The sequence below is a fragment of the Camellia sinensis genome, chromosome 1 (genome assembly GCF_055761805.1).
Source record: "Camellia sinensis isolate YWXY chromosome 1, ASM5576180v1, whole genome shotgun sequence".
In the NCBI taxonomy this organism is placed as follows: Eukaryota; Viridiplantae; Streptophyta; class Magnoliopsida; order Ericales; family Theaceae; genus Camellia; species Camellia sinensis.
In genome coordinates this window covers 178,652,164-178,674,713 of record NC_138961.1, presented here as the reverse complement: position 1 = coordinate 178,674,713, position 22,550 = coordinate 178,652,164, and positions in this window count along the sequence as shown.

Here is a 22,550-nt window from a genome sequence, read left to right as displayed (position 1 = left end):
GATGATGATGTTGATGAAGGTGTTGTTGTTGTTGATGATGATGATGCGTTGATGAACATGTTGTTATTGTCGATTTTTTTTCCCCCCCTCTTCTGTGGATCTGGATCTGAACAAGGCCTTTTCTATTCTCCAAAATGATGATGATGATGATGATGAAGGAAAAGGTGTGGAAATTTTGATGAAGGTGTGGATCTGGATCTTCTTCTTTGGAGAAATTTTGTGTTTCTTCTGGTTCTGGTTCTGCTTGATGATCAAAGGTAATTTTTTTTTTTTTTTTTTTTTTGTTGATGAAGATGGTGGTGATGTTGAAGATGATGATGACGTTGTTGCTGATTTGAATCTGAGGATGAAGGGAACAAAAAAAAAATCGAGCCAAATCTGATGATGTTGATGAACAAAAAAAAATCTGAGGATGAAGGAAAAAAAATTTGGGCAGATTTAAAAAAAAAATAGATACCAACAAAGTTTCATTTGGGCAGATTTAGATAAACAAATCTGAGGATCAACAATTTTTTTTTTTTTTTTTTGTTGATGATGAAACCCAGCAGCGCCAGCTCTTTCCTCTTCTTCTCTTCTTCTTTTTCTTCTTTCTTCTTCATCTTCAGAAAAACGCGAAAAAGAAGAAGAAAAGAGAGGGAAAAAAAAACACTAAAATGGCGTTGTTTTACTGTCGAGCCAAACTCGGGCCACACTCTCTCGAGCTACCAATCGAGATTGATAAACAAAAGAAACAAAGGTGGTAGCTCGAAATGGGTGAGGGTCGAATGGCCCGAAATTTGAAAACCACGTCGTTTTGCAATTTTCTTTTTCTTCTTCGTTGAACTTCGTTGAACACAGGAGAACAGAGGGGAAGAGAAGGAGAGAGGCAGAAAGAGAGAGGAGAGGAAGGGACAGTGCCTCCGCCATGAGGAGCTCGTCGCCTCCGCCCGCCATCCTCGTCGCAGCTCGTTCGTCGCCTCCGCCCGCCGTCGCAGCTCGTCGCCTCTGCCCCGATCGTGCCTCTGCCCCCCGCCTCCGCCTCCAGCCCTAATAATTGGTCCCCCTCTAGTCCTTCACCTCCTCCTCCTCCTCCTCCTCTGATTTTCTACTTCTTCTGAAAAAAAAAAAAAAAATGACACCAAATGGAGGAAATGAACGGAGCTCTATGTGTGTGTGTGTGTGTGTGTGAGTTTTCCAGAGGGAGGGGATGAACAGAGGGAGGGTGGGTGTACAAAGAAAAGGGGTGGGTGTACAAAGCAATTCGGGCCTTTCGACCCACGCCATTTCGAGCTACGAAATGGGGTTGTAAACAAAAACGGACCGTTTGGTTGCGACAGCACAGCACCTCCCCTTCCTCTTTGCATCATACATATGAAGAACTTTCGCTATCGTAAAAACACAAGACTTGTTTGGTATCTCAATATATAATTTTTGAGAAATTTTTTTAAAATTTTACTTAGTTCAAAATTTTGAAATTTTTTTAAAAATTATTCTCTTTTCTATGCATCAATCTATTATTTTTTTCTCTCTCCCCTCTCTTTTTTAATTACTTTTTCTCTTACACATATCTACTCAATTACTCTATATCAAATCATTCCAAACTTTCAAACTCCAAAATTATTTTTAAAATATACAACCAAACAAACTAGAAAAATTTCTAAACTCTCATAATTTTTTTTTTTTTTTTGAAAATTTATCTCAAAATACAAACCAAACACATCTATAATAACTCTGTTTGATTTCTATTTTTCGGATTTATTTTTTTTTAAAATTTTAAAGTTTCTTTTTTGTTAGGTGTTTTAAAAAATGATTAAAAATTGTTATTTATTTTTTTTTTGAAAGAAAAAAGTGTGTAAAAAATAAAAAAAAAGAACTTTTAACCAATTTGTCAAAATATACCACACATCCAGAAAAGTTTTCGAAATTAATTTTTGGATTCTTTTTCAGATTTTATTCTTTATATGGTGTGAATAGATGTAACCCCAGCGTACACTCTACAACCCTATTGCTAAGAGCATCTCTAACCCATCATCCATATCTTCAAATATGGAGGATCCTCTCCCAAAAACAACTCCAACCTATCCTCTATATCCTCCTCCATTTGGGAGGAGGATGAATTGATCCTCCAAATATAGAGGGAGGATGAAAAAAAGGAGGAAACTCTAAAACACTATTCACTCTATATTTTTTAATTATATTCGAAATAACTTTTAATTTGTAAATTTAATTTTTATAAAATGACATCAATAAAAAGTATAAAATCATACCTTTAAAATGAGTATAATATTAAATATGTTTTACAAAAATTTTAAAATTAAATATTTATTAATGAACAAAAATTACTTTTTGATTGAAGTTTGAATGAAGGAAATGAAGGTTTGTGGTTGGAGTTTGAATGAATAGTGACCTTCTCTATATTTACTTTTTGAATAAAAAATATTATTTCCATCCTCCTGAGAAGAGGATGTGGTTGGAGATGCTCTAATAGACTCTGCCTATTGTCTATTGCCCTGCCTATCATCTTCATAAATGTAAATTGTTTAAAAGTATATAAATTTTTTTAAAAAAAATTGTATAGAATACAACAAAAATGAAAATATACCGGCTTTGTTTGGTTTATTTTTTAGAAAAAATTCTTTACAAATAAATTTTCAAGAATAATCAAACGAAAATTTTTTTTTTCAGAAAAAATCTCAAAATTTTGTTTGGTTACCTACTTTTCAAAATCACTCTCTCTCTCTCATACACATCAAATCAATCACTTTTTTTAAAACTCTCTATCCCAAAATAATTTTCCAAAACTATTTCTAAAAAAAGACAAACCAAACAAGTTTTCGTACTTTTTATCTCAAAAACTACTCTACAAATACAAACCAAACACACCCACATTTTTTTTTTGTATTTTGTAATATTTATTATATTTAGAGGTGTTTTGAGAAGTTGGTAAAAAGTTAATTTTTTGACTTTTTAACTTTTTTGGAGACTTTTTTGGCAAAAAAACTAGCTTCTTAGGATAAAAAAACCGATTTTTTAACTAAAAAAGCTAAAAAATCAAAAAATTGACTTTTTTAACCTCTTCCCAAAGTGCCCCTTAGTGTATTAACGAGCTTCAAAAATTATGATAAAATTTTTAAGAAAAAAGGTTGAGACTTTCTTTTTTCTTGACCCCCTATCACCCTCAATGTACTAGGATTGGCTAACTTTTTTTTTTGTTTTTTGTTTTTTTTTCTTCCTCTCACTCACTGACACGTGTCTGTGGAAGTTGTAGGGGTCAAGAAAAAATGGGATCTCTATCATTTCTAAATTTTTAAATATACATTTACCATTTTAAATATAAAGAAAAATTTATATTAATTTTAACAATTTATGAAGACAAATTTCAAATATAAATTTATGAACTTCAACAATTTTAAAATTACGTTGTCAGCAGTGAAAAATTACATTTATAAATTTTCATAAATGCATATTGAAAAATTTATTTTGTCACAAAATTTCGTAACATTAACACAAACATACGTAATATCGTCAGAAATTGGTGTAAAAAATTGTCCAAAATTTTGTATTTGATGTTACAAAAGTTCGTAAATTGATTATGATTTTTTTTAACGTCAATTTGTGACAAAATTACGTATTTTGTGATTGATATCACCAAATTTTATAACAAAGTCATACATTTAATGATAAAATATGTATCCATAAATGAGTACATATCAAATTATGTTTTGATACATACATAGTATGTACATATATATACATAAAACAAACGTGATCGTACTTTTGATGTGATAATTTTTTTTTGTTGTTGAATATATCTTTCAGGTAGCCCTCTCTCTATCTAGGGAGGGAAATTTGAATTTACAATAGTGAAATTTTTGAAAAATCAAACACATCTATTTTCAATACATAATTTTCAAATTACTTTTTTAAAAATTAACTCAAAAAGTGAAACTAAACCTGACTACTTCACTTAAATGCAATTTTTTAAAAATAGTTATATTTTTGTATTGTATATATGGTTTCAGTCTTTCATGTAAGTCATTTCTATTGGAAAATAATGATTTTCAGCAATTTTAATTCGAAATTAAAATGGGACTCAATAATCGGTTGAAGTGGATCTGAGTGAGATTGTATTCTCTTAAGTGAGAAGATTATAATATAAAAATATTGAGCCGAAACCATTAGGTTGTAAATAAGAATTGTCTCATAAAATAGACATCAATAAAAGTTGGGCTTAGATTTGGACTCTTAGTTTGGACTGAACCTAAGCTTGTGCTTGTGTTTGTGTTTGTGCCATTGCTTGTGCATGTGCTGAGTTTGGTCTTGGACTTAAACTTAATTTTGGGTTTGAGTTGGGTTATGCTGTATTAGGCTTGCTCGTGTATGAGATTGGGTTGAGATCCAACACCCATATTCGTTTTGTAACACATCTAATTAGATTATTTAAATAGCATTATATATATATACATACACATATAATGTAAGTAAGATTTTGATGGCTCGAGTTGATGGCCTAGAGTTGATAGCCATTATTTATATATAATGATTAGAGTTGATGGCCTTGGTTAATGGAATTTGATGACTCCATTGATGTGTTAGCCTTCATGGCTAAGACTCTCCCTTTCTAGTATAAATAGAGGTACTTCTTTTCCAACTTAGGTTGTTTTAGAGAGGTTTTGTGATAGAAAATGATATGGTGTTTTGAGATAAATAGTTGGAAATAGTTTTTATACCAAAGAATTTTTTTTTATCTTATTTGTGCTAACCTCTTCTTTGGTTCTTGTTAGAGAAAATGTTGCTATTGTCAAGTTCATCGAAACTATTTAAAAGGTGCGTCTGCATTAGCTGGTTTCTGTTGGACAATCTTTACTGTATTTGAAAAATAAATTCTGTTGTGTACTTAACAACAACCAGAATACAGAAGAAATAAAGAAAATGAGAGAATTTGTTTGATAACAAAAATGAAACTAGAAATTTTTATTTTTATTTTATTACAAAAACAAAATCAAAATCTGATTTAAATAAATAAATAAAACAGAAAATAAATAACCAACTTACTTGATTAATTTCTTGAATAATATTCTGATCAAGTCCAGTGTTAAACACTGTATCCTTAAAGACAGATTCGTCCTCTCCACGGTGCTTTCAGAATGTGGACGTCTATCTCCCATGATGAAATGATCAACAGCAAACAATAGCAACACTACAAATTGTTTGCCCAACGAACACACTAAGTGTTTACACTATTTCTCACAGAAATTAAATGCAGCAAAATGCAAAGAATTATAACAGAGGAAAAGTACGAAAATTGTAGTAAAGAAACAAATGAGAGACTTGTCTATTTATAGGAGAATTTATGGCTGTTGGGTTTGAATCAAACAGGTGCAAAACCTATTTGAACGGGTATGATACCTATTCAGTTTGAATAAACAGATACAAATCTGTTGGGTTCATAATTCAAACAGATAAAAATCGTGGGGACCTATTTGGGTGTAGAGAAAAACTGGAACAGTTTAATTCCGGAATTAATTTCAATTCTGAACAGTTGGACATATTTTATTTTAAAAAATAAAATTAAATCCAAATGTTTTTGGCCCAAAAAGATTAGTATTGGGCCAAACAAGTCCAGCATGCCCGACCGGCGGCAGCACGCGCGCGTAATGATTTTTGGCTCCAATGGGTTTAGCCCATTTTGCCCATAACCTCCATTTCTACAAAACTTGGGTACCCCTTGGGGCACACTCCAAGTTCCAATCCTATGCCTTATAAACCCACTCAAAACTTCCCACCAAATCAATGTGAGATAAGCCATTTTCCAACCCTTTATGGATTTGCTACCAAAACTCCATTTCCATGAAGCACACTTTGGCTTCAATTTCCTATTGACTCGATAATGGTTTTGAGCAACCAAATATACCACGTGAATCACAACGCAGCAAAGAACGCGTTACCACTTAGACCCGCCAATTTTGGCGTACGGATCCCACATAAATAATAGACCAAAGTTAGGAAAAAATTCTATTTTTTCCCAGAATTTTTCCAACCATTTCTAACAATCCCCCACATGAATGGAATTTGATGACAACGGAAATGCAACAATATGCAGAATTTGTCGAAAGAGTATAAGTCGAAAATAACTTGGATCAGGATAGGCAGTTTTTGGCCTTGAACCTTCTCTAATGATAACCTATCGGACTTACTAGCTAACCAATGGACGCGATGCCTTGAATTGTTCAGCCATTTGTGTAAGCCAAGACAATAGATTTCACACAAAATATTTTCCAACACATCATGGTTCTCACTGTTGTGTTCATTTTGGCTTTGAACGCTCCTGGTTTTCATGAGTGTTTCTAGAGAATTAAGCTTCTTCATTCTCATAGAACCGGCCCTAGTTCAACATTCATATAGGTGATTCTTATTGTGAGTATCTCCTTATACTCGTCTTGATTTTATGCCTTAATCAAGATATAAGTAGTCATTAAAAGCGAAGCTTATCCTTATACCCCTGCAGACAACACATGTTGCAAATATCACTCTCACCATAGGAATGAGTAAGGAATTTTAATCCCTTGGTGATTTCTGGCGAGCCACACATAACTTAGTTGTCCCTTTGAACTTAGTTCTTGGGATCTCCAGTCATATAAGTAGGGTTACCATTATGATAACTCTTATGTAATAGACTTTAAACCCATCCCTTTTGATGAACTATACACTTGCTCTTTAGTCAAACATTTTGTTAACGGATCCGCAATATTCTCTTTAGATTTTATATAATCTATTGAGATTATTCCATTTGAGAGCAATTGCCTTACGGTATTATGTCGATGACGAATGTGTCGTGACTTACCATTATACATATGATTTTGTGCCTTGCCTATTGCAGATTGACTATCACAATGAATGCAAATAGCTGGCACAGGTTTAGGCCACATTGGAATGTCTTCTAAGAAGTGACAAAGTCATTCTGCTTCTTCTCCTGCTTTGTCTAAAGCAATGAACTCGGATTCCATTGTGCATCGTGCAATGCATGTTTGTTTTATGGATTTCCAAGAAACAGTAGCGCCTCCCAGAGTAAAGACATATCCACTAGTGGATTTTGAATCTTTAGTATCCTATATCCAATTTGCATCACAATAACCTTCGAGTACTGCTAGATATCGAGTAAAGTTCAAACCATGATCACGAGTAAATCTTAGATATCTAAGAACTCGAATGATCGCCTTCCAATGGTCTTCTCCGGGGTTATTAGTGTTCCTACTCAATTTACTGACTGCATAAGCTATGTCAGGACGAGTACAATTCATTAGGTACATTAAGCTTCCAATGATTTGGGAGTATTTTAACTGAGACACTGTAGACGCGCCCGAACGTCTCGAAAAAATCCCGTTTTGTTCATTGGGCTCACTACAGTTCGGACTCAAATGCCACGGTTCTTAATCTAATCTTGCAAAGTGCAATGCGAGATTGATAAATCACCAAAGAGTCCAAATCCAGCAAATCGTTTTGAAAAACTGATTTTTAGAAAGAAATGCCAAACATGGACTGCTTTGCCAAATACAGAGTCACCACCTAAATATTTTATTTTTGAGAAATTTAGGAAACCCTAACTCGTGCCTGAGGCCACGTATCCGTCATCACCAAAGTTGCCTCGGCTCGGAAACTTGGGTACGAGAGGGGAAGGTCATGCAATGAGCACCCCTGCTCGCCCGATCAAAGATCGGCCTTTACTAACATGATATCTTATTTTTGAAAACACATGTGCTCTTATTCCGGTTATTAACTTAGAATTACTTTGTGACGTGCACAACATACAAGTACAGACTGGATCGCCTAAATTGGAATAAAACATCTCATGTTTGTTTTTGAAAGCGGTTTGCTACTCCTAAGTAGGCTAAAATGCGGATTTTGCTTCCCTCAAGTGGACTTTAGAAAACATGGTGATTTGCCACTCCCAAGTGGGCTTAAAACTCCCAATCAATGAATTGTTCCAATTCAAGTAATCCAACCTTCACCCACAGACAATCAGACAGTTATATCACATAAGCAGTTAGCCTCATGGCAAGCATGCTATCATGGCAGTCACTCACACACATGCAAGGATGCTAAAGCATAAACACTTACTGAGTACTCCGAGCCAAAACAAAAGCTATGTTAGAAATCAATGCATGATCCTAGCTATGTCAAGAATGCCTAATGCAACACATACAAAATGCAACTAAGATAGGCTCGGCTATTCTAAAATGTTATGTGAAATGCAATTTGATACATGTATTCAAACAGGAATTGAAATACAATGCAGTTAGTATGATGCGCCGAGCCTGGTGCATGCAAGACAGATGAATGGATGCAAACATGCGAGCATAAGGATGCTAATTGAAACATGCCCTAAAACTAACCATCGTAAGCTGGTAAATAAAAGGGAGAAAGAAATGGTGGTTGGAAGACATGTATCACACGCACGCACACTTATTTACAACAGTTGTGCCCTCTCGACGGAGGGTCCGAATGAATAATACAGAACCAACTAGCTAATCTAAGCTAATCTAATTAAACTAGTTATTACACAACAGAATGAATAACAAGCTATAGCTAATTATTACACAACTCTAACTAATTAACAAATTAACTAAGTTAGCAATTGAATAAACATGTAAACTATATGGAATAGGCTGCCTCCAATCTGCCTTGGATGACGAAGGATGCGTGCCTGGTCACCTCGTCCGAAAATCTATTGCGATGCCCCAATTTGTCTCTGTTTACAACTGATCTCAAAACACTGCAAAAAGCTCCAGAAGGCTGAAACTCCATCATGGAAATCTGTAGGAGGGAGGCCGACCAGTTGTTGGCATTGGAGACCACCTGCCGACCATTTTTTATGCTAAAAATCAAAAAAAGTGGTCAGCCAGCCACTTTATCTGGTTGGCCGACCAGTTTTTGCTGCTGGTTTCTGGTTTGCTGCAACAGAGAGCAAGAAAGAGGCATGGCAAAGTATTTGCAACACATGTATGCATAACCACCCTCCCTCTCATTACATAAGCTCAAGGGGGTGTGGTTCTCGACCCTCGGGCCACCAAATTGCACAACTCAATATGAAATGAATGCACACACGAACACATGAAGCCTAAAACTCCATCATGTATAGTCAAGAGTGTCGGCGACCGAGAATTGAGGCACGTTTCATCATTTCGAATATGAAATGTCCCTCGTTTCCCGTGTTTGGACAAGCTCCTATTCCAAACACAATGCAACAAATAACATGGCATGCACAATGCTATGAAACATGGAATATGTGATATGACTTAAGCATGCAAACATGCAAGGGACAAACATACAACAACATGTAATGCAACATGAACAACCTAACAAGGCTAATGGCATGCACAATGCACAATGCTAAAGCATGCATACTCAATGCAAGTCAACTAGCATACTCAATGCGAATGAGCTACATGGCATACACAATGCAATGATCGATATGGCATACTTGATGCAAGTGGCAACTAGTATATATAATGCAATGAATATGGCATATACAATGCTATGTAACCTAAGCATACACAATGCAAAGGATAAGGCATACACAATGCAATGAACCACATGGCCTACACAATGCTCGATGGACTTAAACTGAAATGGATAGGCCTCAGCCATGTCCAAATCAGTGGCCATACATGCTAAGATGGAAACTCAAAATGTTATACAAACATGCATGCATAAAGGCCCAAGCTTATGGCTCATAACACAGCTCCCCAAAAGCATTGAAAGGATGAAACATGGAGTACAATGGCATATGTTCCAGCACTAAAATGACATGTAAAATGACTTAGAATCATGCAAACAACCCATGTAATGCATGTTGAAAGGCTCAAGCATCGAAGCTAGTGAAGTGTATTACAGTAGAGGCATGTAAGACAATGCTCAAATGGCCAAACCAGCCCCAAACAAACCTTATGCAGGCCAAGACAGTAGCCAAAATGGACTGAGATGATGGCTTGAAAGGCAAGAAAATGAGGCTCATGCAATGGCTCACAAACAAGGCATAAAGGTGTTACTCTCAAACACATTGAAGGATTGATAAACACGAGAATATGGAAAAGATGTAAGCTCTGAAATATCATTCCAAATGATTCAAAATCATGCAAATAACCCAAGCAATGCATGCTAGTGGCTTGAAAACTCAAGGCTAATGAGCTAAAATGCATTATGGCTATACAAAGCATGGCATTGTAGACACCCCATTTTTTACCGACCTTAAGACTCAGACGTCACCAACTGAGCACTCGGTGATGTTGCATATTGTGCTCGTTCTGAGGTTGCGGAGTCTCGACTGCGAGCCTTGCCTCGGACTTCGGGACTCTTTTGTGCTTTGCCTCGTTTTGCGAACCAAGTCCTGTTTTCTCAATTTTTTCTTCCCGAAGGAAGGGAGAGGTCTCGTAGACCATCTCTTAGTGGCCGTAGGCTACGTTTCGTGGTCGTAGGCCATTTTTTCCGTTTGGACACCAGTTTTCGATTTTCAGAGCCGTCGGCCGTGTGCCACGGTTCGGGATCGCTTAACTACCTCCGTTTGCTCCGGTTTTTGGCACACACCTTATTTCCTCCCTTTAGAGGGACACTGTGGCCCGGGAGACCACCTTCGTGGTCATACGCCACTTCCGGTGCCTAACAACCTATTTTTGGGGCGCCGAACTTCGCGTTTTGGCCCCCAAACCTTCATTTTGCATCCGTTTTGGTCCATTTTTGGTAGGAACCCTATTTTCATTGCTAGGGAGGTGGTAGGATGGTGGGAGGCCACCTTTTCCCCTGAAAAACCAGTTTTCTCTTTTTCTCTCTCCTAAAGTCGATTTTTCTAACAGAAAACTAGTTTTTCTCACTTTTGAGCCACAATTTCTAGCTTTTCTTACCATTATTGTGTTGTGCTCATCTGGGAGGGTAGGCCAACTAGTAATTCATCTTCACCCTTTTGAACCTTGCTAAAAAGCTGGTTTTTCTCTCTCTTGGCTCATTTCTTTTGGTTTTCCACCATACAGCTGTGTTGCACTCATTTGGGAGGCCACCTTTTTGGGGTGGCCGGCCAGCATTTCTTATTGACCCTTTTGACCCCTGGTAGGCCGACCAGGGGGAGTGGTCGGCCGGCCACTTGAACTGGTCGGCCTGCTTCTTGTTTTTTGCTCTCTCTGAATGCAATCCAGCTGTGCTAGCTGGGAGGCATTTGGACCATCCTCCACACACGTGTATGGAGGATCTTTGAGGCTTCCAAGAGAAGCTTTGGCCTCTCTCCTCTATAAAAGAGGCCCTCCTCTTCCATTTGAGGGGTTGAACAACTTTGAAGGCTTACAACTCTCTCTCTCTATATATATTTTTACACTTGAGCCTCCAAACCCTAGTTTTCTTGGACCATTTGCACTACAACCCTTAGCACCACACCTCCTCCATCCATTCCAGCACTTTGGGACTGATTTGCAAGGGTTGAAGGTTCACCAACTAGGTCCAGAAGCTCCAGCTTTGCTGTTCTTCAAAGGTAAGCACCTATTTCTCTTAAACTTGTATTTTTTTGCTCCATTGATTAGCCTTACTTGCAAGTATTTCTGGACTTTGTCATAAACTAAAAATGTCATATTTTGAGCTCCTCTTGAATATTGATTAAGGACACTTTTCTGTTTGAGGTCTCCTACATCCTTGTGTGCTTTATCCCTCTTTGTAGGCCTATTTTGCATCATATCTTAGTCCTACTTGTGAGCATTTTCGAGATTTTTCACAAACTAGAAAAAGTTTCCTTTTGAGCTTATAAACATGTTTACTTAAGGTCACTTCTCTTTTTGGGGTCATCCCCCCCCCCTCCCTTTCATGCTTTACTTCTTCATGTTTTGAGCTATGCATATGAGTATTTGCATTGGCCTTGGTTTGGCCTCTTAGCCACTAAAACCCAATGGATTTTCAGTGGCTTGGATGTGTTTTTGAGAGCTAAAATCAGAGGGGGGTGACCCCCTCTCTCCTTGTTTTATTTGTTGGCCCTTTTGGCCTTCCAAAGGGCCCCTTACTTGCATGTTGTGAAGTCACTTTTTGGGCCCAATTCAGTGAGTTTCAAGGTCTGCCCTAGCTCTGTCTGGGGCCTCTTTGACCATATTTTGTGTTCATAGTGCATGTGTAGAACAATTCCATTCAAGGCCTATTAAAGGGGCCTTTCATTGTATGCTTCATTGACCCATTTCAGGGCCAATTTGGTGAGTTTTAGGCTTGTCATAATTGATTTCCAGAGTTGGTTTTGCCATGTTAAGTGTCCTTGTTGTATGTGTTGAGTAATCCCTTGCATGGCCCTTCAAAGGAGCTCATCATCTTTGCATGCGTTGGATGCATTTTAGTGGTTATTTGGGGCTTATTTGACATATCATGTTCCTATTTTTGGTTGGTTCGAGGACCTCTCTTATGCTTCATATACATGCCATGTAAACCATGCTTACTAGCCTAGGTTGCGTGTTGTTTTGGCCCTTCATGTTGGCACTTTTTGGCCATGCTTTGAACTAACATTGTGCTTATTTCGGGCTACCCTAGCTCTTTATTTGTACCTTGTGGTCGAATGATGTCTGTTTTGCATACTTGTAGTTCAATGCATTTGCCTAGCTTCAAGTTTTGAGTTTCATTGCATGCATACATTGAGGTGTGTTCATGTTTTGAGCCTATTATTCATCATATTTCAGAGCTGTAAATTGCATGTTTGTATGCCATCTTTCATCCCTTGCCATGCTTTGGTAGAGTGGCATTTGATGCCTTAGGTTCGGTCCTTGGTATTTGTGCGTGTGTGCATACATTTGGGTTGTCTCATTTCCATCTTTTGGCCACTGATATGAGTGCGGCTGAGGTCCACTCACATTGGTATAAGTCCATCTTGCATCGAGCATGCCATGTAGTTCATGTTGTTGCATGTTTAGCCTTTGCATTGCGTATGCTAGGTTGTTAGGAGCATTGTGCATGCCATGATATGTCATTCCTCGCATTGTGTATGCTAGGTTGATAGTCGCATTGAGTATGCCTTAGTTCACGAGCATTGCGCATGCCATGTAGTGTTAGCATTGTATATGCTAGGTGCATGTTTGCATTTTATCCCTTGCATGCTTGCGTCACTTGGTTGCATTACACTTAGGATTGCATGTTTGTCGCATTTGCATGTGCCATGCATTGCTTGTTGCATTGTGCTTGGAGTAGGGTTTAGTCCAAGCATGGGAAGCGAGGGACGTTTCGTACTCCAAGTGACGAAACGTGCCTCGATTCTCGATCGCCAACATTCTATATTTCCCATGATGGAGTTTAGGCCTTAAGTGTGTATTTCTGCATTCATGTCACATTAAAACGTGCAATTCGACTCCTCGGCCATCGTGCATTGAGATGCGTGGTTGATGGCCCGAGGACCGAAGGCCACACTCCTTAGAGCTTGTGCAAGGACGGGGAGGAGTGGTTGCGCACACATATGTTGAAAATGCCTTGCTTTCTCTCCTTCTTGCCTTTGTTGCAGAAAAACCAGAGTCCAAGGGCAGAAAGTGGTCGGCCGACCAGGTTTCCTGGTAGGCCGACCACTTTTTTTGGTTTCCATCATAAGGGGTGGTCGGCAAGGGTTTTCCAAGCCAATACCTGGTCGGTGGCTTTCCCAAGGTGGAGTTTCAGCCTTCTGGAGCTTTGTGTAAGTTTCTGAAATCAACTGCAAACAAAGGCGAGACGAGGCATCGTGATGGAATTTACCGACAAAGCGCATCGAGCATGCATGCATCCATTATCATCCAAAACAGAGCCGAGGCAGTCACATTCATTTAATTTATTTGTTTACTTAGCTAATTTGTTAATTAGTTAGTGGTTGTGTAATAATTAATTGTAATTCGTTATTCATTCGGGCTGTATTACTTTCGGACTGTATATTATTTATTCGGACCCTCCGAGCGAGGGCAATGTTGTAATAAGTGTGCGTGTGTGTGATGTATGTCTTCCAACCCCACGTCTTTCTCCCTTTTATTTACCAGCTTATGATGGTTAGATTAGAGCATGTTTCAATTAGCATACTTATGCTCGCATGTTTGCATTCATTCATCTGTATTGCATGCACCGGGCTCGGCGCATCATACAACTGCATTTGTATTTTAGTTCCAAATTGAATACGTGTTAGTTATAGCATCATCATATGCCATGTTTAGAATAGCCGGGCCTATTGTAGTTGCATTTTTTGCATGTGTTGCATTAGGCATTTCTATATAGTTAGGATCATGCATGGATTTCTAACATAGCTTCTGTTTTGGTTTGGAGTACTCGGTAAGTGTTTATGCTTTAGCATCCTTGCATGTGTGTGAGTGACTGACATGATAGCATGCTTACCATGAGACTAATTGCTTATATGATATAACTGCCTGAATGCCTGTGGGTGAAGGTTAGGTTATTTGGATTGGAACAATTCATTAAATGCGAGTTTTAAGCCCACTTAAGAGTGGCAAAATCATTTTTTCTAAGCCCACCCGAGGGTGGCAAATCCACATCTTAGCCTACTTACGAGTAGCACCATCAAACCATTTTCAAACAAACAAACATGAGATGTTTTGTTCCAATTCAGGCGATCCAGTCTATACTTGTATGCTGTGCGCATCACATAGTAAATCTAGGCTAACAATCATAATGTTTTCAAAACTTGATATTACGGATAGTAGAGGCCGATCTTTGATCGGGCGAGCGGGGGTGCTCACGAAGTGACCTTCCCCAATCGTACCCAAGTTCCCAAGCCGAGGTAACTTTGGTGATGACGGACACATGGTCTTAGGCAACGAGTCAGGGTTTCCTAAATTTTCTAAAATAAAATATTTAGGTGGTGACTCTGTATCTGGCAAAGCAGTCCATGTTTGGCACTTCTTTCAAAAAATCCGTTTTGAAAAACGATTTGCCGGATTTGGACTCTTTGATGATTCATCGGTCTTGCATTGCACTCTGCGAGATTAGATACAGGACCGTGACTTTGAGTCCTGAACTGTGGTAAGCCCAAATGAACAGAACGGGACTCATTCTCCCGGGACGTTCGGAGACGTCTACAGTTTCTGGCGACTCTGCTGGGGACGTTAGAGAACTTGACTCGAACTCGTGATATTTGGTTTTGACTACGCTTGTGTGTTTCTTTGCATTGCATTTGCATTGGTGCGCCTAGGACACCGTGTTTGCCGTATGCCATTCCTGAACGGTTTGCCGGAGGCTCGCTTTGCGAAGCGTGCCATAAGGCTGACCGGTTGCGGGCTCTGTCACGACGGGAACACAAACCCCGGTTTTATCGGGGCACCCTTTTTGACCATTCGACCTAGCGCATATTCGGAATCCATAGTGACCATTCCAAGCTATGACAGGTTACTTACCCGATTATAGGTTGTTCGAAACCATTGTATGTGTAGTGAAACCTTAGTTCCTGACAAAATAGGACAGGGAAACCCTACCCCAACATAGGGGTGTTTTGTCTCTCACTTGCCTGCTATGTGCTGTCAGAGTGTGTCTTTGCAGGGCTGTGTATATCAATTTGCAAGTCTGGATATCAGGCCTGAGGGCATCAGTATGTGGAGAATCAGTTTGACCTGAGGGTATCAGTTTACAGGCAGAATCTTGGACAAAATTCAGTAGAGAGCACAGTTATTCGGCTGCTCGTATCTGTTTTGGTGAAATCAGGTTAAGATGCTGCATGTTTTCTCTTTTGCTAGGCAGTCTTGGAATCGTAGCTTCAGAAGGCTCCAATATCCCTCGAGGTTCATCGGACTTGTGCTGATAGACTTTGTTAGGTCAGAGTTTCAGTTCAAGCGAAATCAGTGTTTCTTTGCCAGAGGCAAAGTAAAAAGGCCGGTCAGGCACAGATCATCAGTGCAACAGTCTTCGGATTAGCAGCCATCTCACCTGTGCGCAGTTGAGATATCTGTTTTTACAGAGATAGATACATCGGCAGTTCAGATAAATCAGGGCAGTATGTCAGGGGGCAATATGTCAAGGATGGAAGACATGGTGCGTCAGCTCCAGGAGCGCATGAAAACCATGCAGGAGGACGTTGTTCATCAAGCAGAATTTGCCAAGCAGCAGGCTACGATCATGGCCCAGCAGGCCGAACTAATCACCAGGTTGCAACAACAAAATAGAGCATCTGCTTCGCATCAAGCTCCTCCACCACCAGGGGTTCAGACACTCGGGGAGACAGCTAATGTCCAGGAAGGTACGGACATTCCTACAGGGCCACCTCCACCCCTGATTCTACCTCCACTATCCAAGGCACCTACGCCTATCAATCAACCGAACTCTCTCTTTGAGTTCGAGGTGGACCCTACAGCATTGAAATTGAGCAAGCTTGAAAAGTTGTTCAAGAAATCTCAGGGAGTAAAGTCCATCCCGGACATCGAGGATGGGTATACCGACGCAGCTGTGACACTGCCGGACAGATTTAAAATGCCGCATATCGATCGCTTTGACGGCTCTGGAGACCCAAGGGTGCACCTCCACCTGTTTTCTGATATCTTGAGGCCAATGGGTTTGACCACAGCTCAGAAGTTGTCTCTCTTTGGCCGAACCATGTCTGGGATAGCCGCAATCTGGTATGCGAAATTGGAGGACTCCGTGAAATGGAACTGGGAAGAGCTTACTGAGGCCTTTATTGCTCAATACTCCTACAACACACAGATCGAGGTCACAACTCGTGATCTCGAAGTCACCCGCCAAGAACCAAAAGAGGGTTTCTCGAAATTCGTGACGAGATGGAGAGCAAAGGCCTCAATGATGACTACAAGGCCTTCCGACAAAGATCAGATCAGGATGATTGTTCGGAATTTACATGGCATGTTATTGCAGAAAATGATCGTACTACCGCTGTTTACCTTTCCAGACCTTCATGGAATGGGGGTTCAAATCGAGGATGCCATCCGATAAGGGATCTTTGCAGAAGATAATGAGCTGTTGAAGAGAAATGTTGCTCGCAGTTCCAATGCTACTACTGATGGTAGTGCAGCTGTGAAATGCTCAGAAGTAGACCCTATCACCACTTTCATCAATGGCCAAAAAACCGCCACTTCAAATCGGCCCCAAGCCCGAAAATTCCATCCTCTTTACATGAGTCTCTCTCAAGCTTTGAAAAAGCTGCAAGAAGAAGGGCACCTAGAACTCCTAGAACCCCAACCCCTTCCAAATCCTCTTCCACCAAGGTATGACCCAGCTAAATACTGTGCCTATTATCAACAACACGGTCATGATACGAACCGTTGCATTCGCCTCCGTCATAAGATTCAGGATCTTATTGACGAAGAGACCCTAGCTCTACCCAAAGGACCTCAGGTTAGTACTGACTCATCAGCCCCTCACCTCAACCTCATCCATACACTACCATCCACCTTCGACCCCAGCATATACATCACCCCAGCCCATCTACCCAAACCTGAGGTGCTCATTCCAGAAAGCATGGACTTATGCATGATGGATGCACCTGGACCCCAATCATGTCAAACCCGTGAGCCCACTACTTCTGAGCTGAAGAGAATGATCGAAGATCTTCAGAGAACTGTGACAGATCTGGCCTCCGGGACATTGGCTCCGTCATCAACCACATCACATACCAGGGAGTTCATGTCAAAAAGCTCCCCCAGTCTTGGAACGGGCTGCATTTGAGGAATGCCAATCCCTTGGCAAAGTGGAGGCGAGTGGAAAGAACAAGATAGGGGCGGACATGGATCCCCATGAACATCTTCTGTTGGCTGTTGAGGCTTTGAAAGCCGAGGGACTGAACAAAGAATAAATGCTCTCAGTTGTTGCAAAAACTGTGGACGACATTTTCGCCACTCAAGTTGGGGGCAGTTTGAATCAAGAGGCAAGCCGGGAGAAGGGTTGTTGTACCAATAATGTTCCTTTCAGCTCTAATCCCGTGCTCGGAAGAAATCAGCAAACCCAGTCAGCGCCTACCAATCCCTTTACTGGTGCGTCTAGCAAAAATCCACAAACCTCAAAGTATCTACCCCGAGGACAGAGGGTCTTCCATGCCCTCTATATGCCTTTGTCCAAAGCTCTCCAAATTCTTGTTGAACAAGGCCATCTCAAACCCCTTGAGCCTCGGCTTCTCCCGAACCCTCTTCCGGCTACGCATGATGCTACCCAGTACTGCGCATACCATCAGCAAACTGGCCATACTACCGTCAACTGTTTCCGTCTTCGCCATGAAGTACAGGATCTATTTGACAATGGGGTCATCCTCTCGCCGAACTCAGCAAAGTCTATCGGCACTGGATCGGTGAACTTGGGGGATAATGTGATGTGATCGGGGGATGAACCAGCTGCTGGTGGTGCTCGATTAACTCCAGACGTGGGAATGGCATGCACTGTTCTGAGCAGTATGCAAACACCAGTTTTTGTGCTTTCTGACTTGGGTATTGAGTCAGTCTTGTTGTTTTGTATAAAGTTAGTCTTTTCTTACTAAGTCAGTTGGGTCTGCCTTGTTGTACCGAGTCAATCATGTTTTGTTGGAGTCTGGCGATTTTGGGGGTGTTACCTCGGACATCACTTGCTTGTTTTGTGTTTGTCTTTTCATTTTCTTTTGAGTCTGTTTCTGCCGAGGAGCCAGTTGTGCCAACAGATCTGAATGAAACAACAGTAATTTTTGCACTCTTGTGTTTGCTTTTGTCGTGTGCTAGTTGTGCCGGGATTTAAATGAAACGACAGTGCATTCCACCTGCTCTCTTGTGCCCTGAAATTATTGCATTGACCTAAGTTTTTCAAAACTTTTTGAACACTGCGGTGAAAACAAAGAGGGAAGAATTCCTCGGGTTTTGCAAAATTTGATCAACTAAGAGAAAGAGAGACATGCTAAGCCCTTAATGAATGAGATCATGTTTGTTAATGTGAGTATTGAGAAGGATCCTAGCTTGATCCAGATTGGTTCCGCACTATCTTCAGCACGAGCGACTAGTCGCTTTCTTAAAAGATTTCAAAAAAATGATTTGCGTGGTCGTGCGCAGGCCTGTGTGGAATTGCTCTTGAGATTGTGCAGCTTAGGATCGCTCTCAGCCTCGAGACTCAACCCCTTTGCTTCCAAACCTTGAACCTTAATTCAGAATGTTCAACGGTCAACCACAATGTAAGGCCCGTGTGGCTAGATCAAAAGCAGCCCTTGAACTAGGGGCAAAAATGTCAGATGCGCTCGAAGAGTCAAAGATGAGTATTTTCTGCAAACTAGGGAAGACTGGAAAGAATGCCAAATCCCAGAAGGGGGAAACAAGAAAGTATTGCTGAAGGACAACCAAGTTCCTATCCACAATACTAGGGGCAAATTCACCCTCCATTGGATGGACTTCTACATCATCAACGAACAGCAGCCATTCTCTTGGATTCAGATGGCTCTGAGATCTCAAACCATTCAACATGGACAAAGCTACACTTTTACCCTTGAGGGGCTCGCTGGGCCGAAAACCCAGAAGGGCGACCTAGGCAAAAGTTAGAGCAAAGAAAAGAACAAGAAGGAAAAAAAAAGAGAAAAGAAGAAAAAGAACACAAACAAAAAAGAAAAAATAAAAAATTCTAGACAAAGAAAAAAGAAGAAAAGAATTGAAAACAAATGAAAAGAATTGAAAAGAAGAAAAACATAGCTCGTAAGGTTGAAAACCCGGAAAGGCGGCCTTGACAAAAGTTAGAGCGCAAAAGGAGAGGTTAATACCCGAGTATACCTAAACCCTGACTACGTAAGGCTTGATTCCCATCTTTGGGATATGTAGGCAACTTCATTTCGAAGTCCAGTCGAAAAACACTTCAAATTTGACTGTGTCCATGTGATGGTTCTGGTCATCTTTGTCTTCTCTATATCCGAGAATTTGGTTGTAATTGTCACTGTGAGGACTGGTTGCCACATGCTGCGGCGCTATTCAGACTAGGGGCAACTTTCCGTTGCCATGCACTGTTGAGGTGCTATTCAAACAAGGGGCAACTTTCCGTTGCCATAAAATGTGCTGTGGTGCTATTCAGACTAGGGATAACTTTCAGTTTCCATGCAGTGTCGTTCAAACAAGGGGCAATTTCCTATTATTTATGGGTCTGAGGTCGTGCATCTCAAGAGTAGGTTCCGTGCTCGTTGAGCAGTGGCCGTTTGCAAAAATAGTTTTTGAGAATTTTTACTGAGGTTGACTAATTCTCTCAAAAATTATTCCATTCTTCTAAAACTGGACCATTTCTTGGACCCAAAAAAGGAAAATTTTCAATGCTCATAGCCTGACTTGCATGATTTTAAATCAGAAAATTGAGCAAGCATGTTAAATCTAACTCTCATTTTGGTCAAAATTGTTTTAATAGAAAGCCAAAAACAAAAAATGGTCAAAATGATGAACTAGGGGCACAGTTGAGTCAGGTGTTCTGTCTTTCCCCCATTGTCAACACACTTGCTAGAAAGGGCACTCTATCTGCCAGAAAGGGCATTCTACCTGCCAGAAAGGGGCACCACTGAAGCTGACCACAAAATAGCAGAAAGCTCTCACATCCTCCAAGTAACGAGGTATCAAGCCAAGTGTGAAGCACGAGTTGGAATAGGGCAAGATATTACACTCCCTCATCTGGACAGATCTGATCACGTCCAAACTCCCCAGCAGAGCATCGTCAATCGATGTCAGCTGAGATTTGCTACACACCCAGTTGTAGCGCAATTCCTCTGTGGAAGGAATTCACTAGCTGTGCGCAGAAGAAATAGAATCTAGCAGAATGCTAGGGGCAAGAGCCCGTAACTTCTTGTTTATCGATCAACCACCCAGGGGAGGGATAAAAAATGAGAGATTAAAGAATAGAAAGATGTGAACTGAGAGAAAAAGTGAGGAAAAGGGTTTTATGAGAAAAGCCGAGCCTAAGGGCCGAATGATGTGAGAATCACAAATAAGAAAGGGTGGGAAACAATACCCGGAGAAACCGGCTCCTCGTGCACTAAGAGGTATCTTGCCTCTGTAACACAACTGAGTGTTGTGTCTGTGTGTTTTGTTTGTCTTGATTCTTGTTTTGAGTCGTTTGAGTGTCAATAAATGTGTTTAGATTGTTTTATCTTGTTTTTCCTTTGTTGAGTTGTGTTTAGGTTGTTCTACCTTTGTTTTCCGTTGTTGAGTCGTTTTGGCTGTGGTCAGTTGTAGGCTCAATACCCGGTTAAGAATTCATTTCTCAATTTCAAAATGAATCGTTTTGTGCTTAGGAGTGCCGTGTCGTTCTCCATATTTGTGCAAAACATGATTTTGTTCTTTCAAAAAAAAAAAAAATTCGCAGGGTTCTACCCAGGTCATGTGAGAACAGTAAAACCAGGACCTATCTGAAGCTATATGGGTTCCAAACTGCAAAACAAAAGAAAAAAGGGAAAATTTGGAGCATTCGAGTTTGTTTCAACTTCTACAGGTTCCATTTTTGCATCTCATCTTTTCAGATCGGACTGTCTGTTCAGACTGAGTTGTGTGCCGAGTAAACTGAATATTGTGTTATGAGCTGTGTGTTCAGAATGAGCAGTGTGTTGACACAAGCTGTGTGTTCAAAGTGAATAGAATATTGTGTTGACTGTTTCACTGTTTCAAGCCAGAATGGCGATCAGAAGTACTCTCCTTGAATACCATTCCCCGTCAAAGTAAAGCGATTTACCGCCACTCACTCCATGAGATGCTTTCTAAAGTGCCACTTTGTTTGTTTATTGCATTTCCTAAACGTCATGCTCTACATCGCTTGTAACATGTACTGTATCATCGCACTTATTGCATTCATTTGCATCTTGTATTATCTCTTATTGTTTATCCTTTTACGCTGGGCAGCGTTTAGGATCATAGTCCCCCGGGGCTTAACTTAGGATGCGTGGAACGTGCTCCTGAGTTACCTGACCTCTTCTCACGATTTCAGCGTGGTTAGAGTTTGTTCCTTCCTCACACGATTTCAGTGTGTTTGAAATTTGTTTACCTCTTCTCAAGATTGCAGTGTGGTTAGAGTGTCTCCTTTCTTCACACGATTTCAGCATGTTTGGAATTTATCCCAGGTTGCGTTGTAGACGCGCTGGGCGGGTTGTTGGACCTCTTCTCATGATTTCAGCGTAGTTAGAGTGTTCCTTTCCTTACACGATTTCAGCGTGTTTGGAATTTATCCCAGGTTGCGTTGTAGATGCGCTGGGCAGGTTGTTGGACCTCCTCTCACGATTTCAACATGGTTTGTGTGTCCCGTTCCTTACGCGATTCCAGCGTGTTTGGAATTTATCTCAGGTTGCGTTGTGTACGCACCTGGACGGTTGTTTTCAGGCCTCCTCTCACTATTTCAGCGTGGTTTGAGTGCCTGTTTCCTCACACGATTCTAGCGTGTTTGGAATTATCTCAAGTTGCATTGTGTACGCACCTGGGCGGTTGTTTTCAGGCCTCCTCTCACGATTTTAGCGTGGTTTGAGCATCCCGTTCCTTACGCGATTCCAGCGTGTTTGGAATTTATCTCGGGACGCATGAAGCGCGAGCCTGAGCTGTTGTTTTCGCACCTCTTCTCACGATTTCAGCGTGGTTAGAGTGTCTCTTTTCCTCACACAATTTTCAGCGTGTTTGGAATTTATCTTAGGGTGCGTG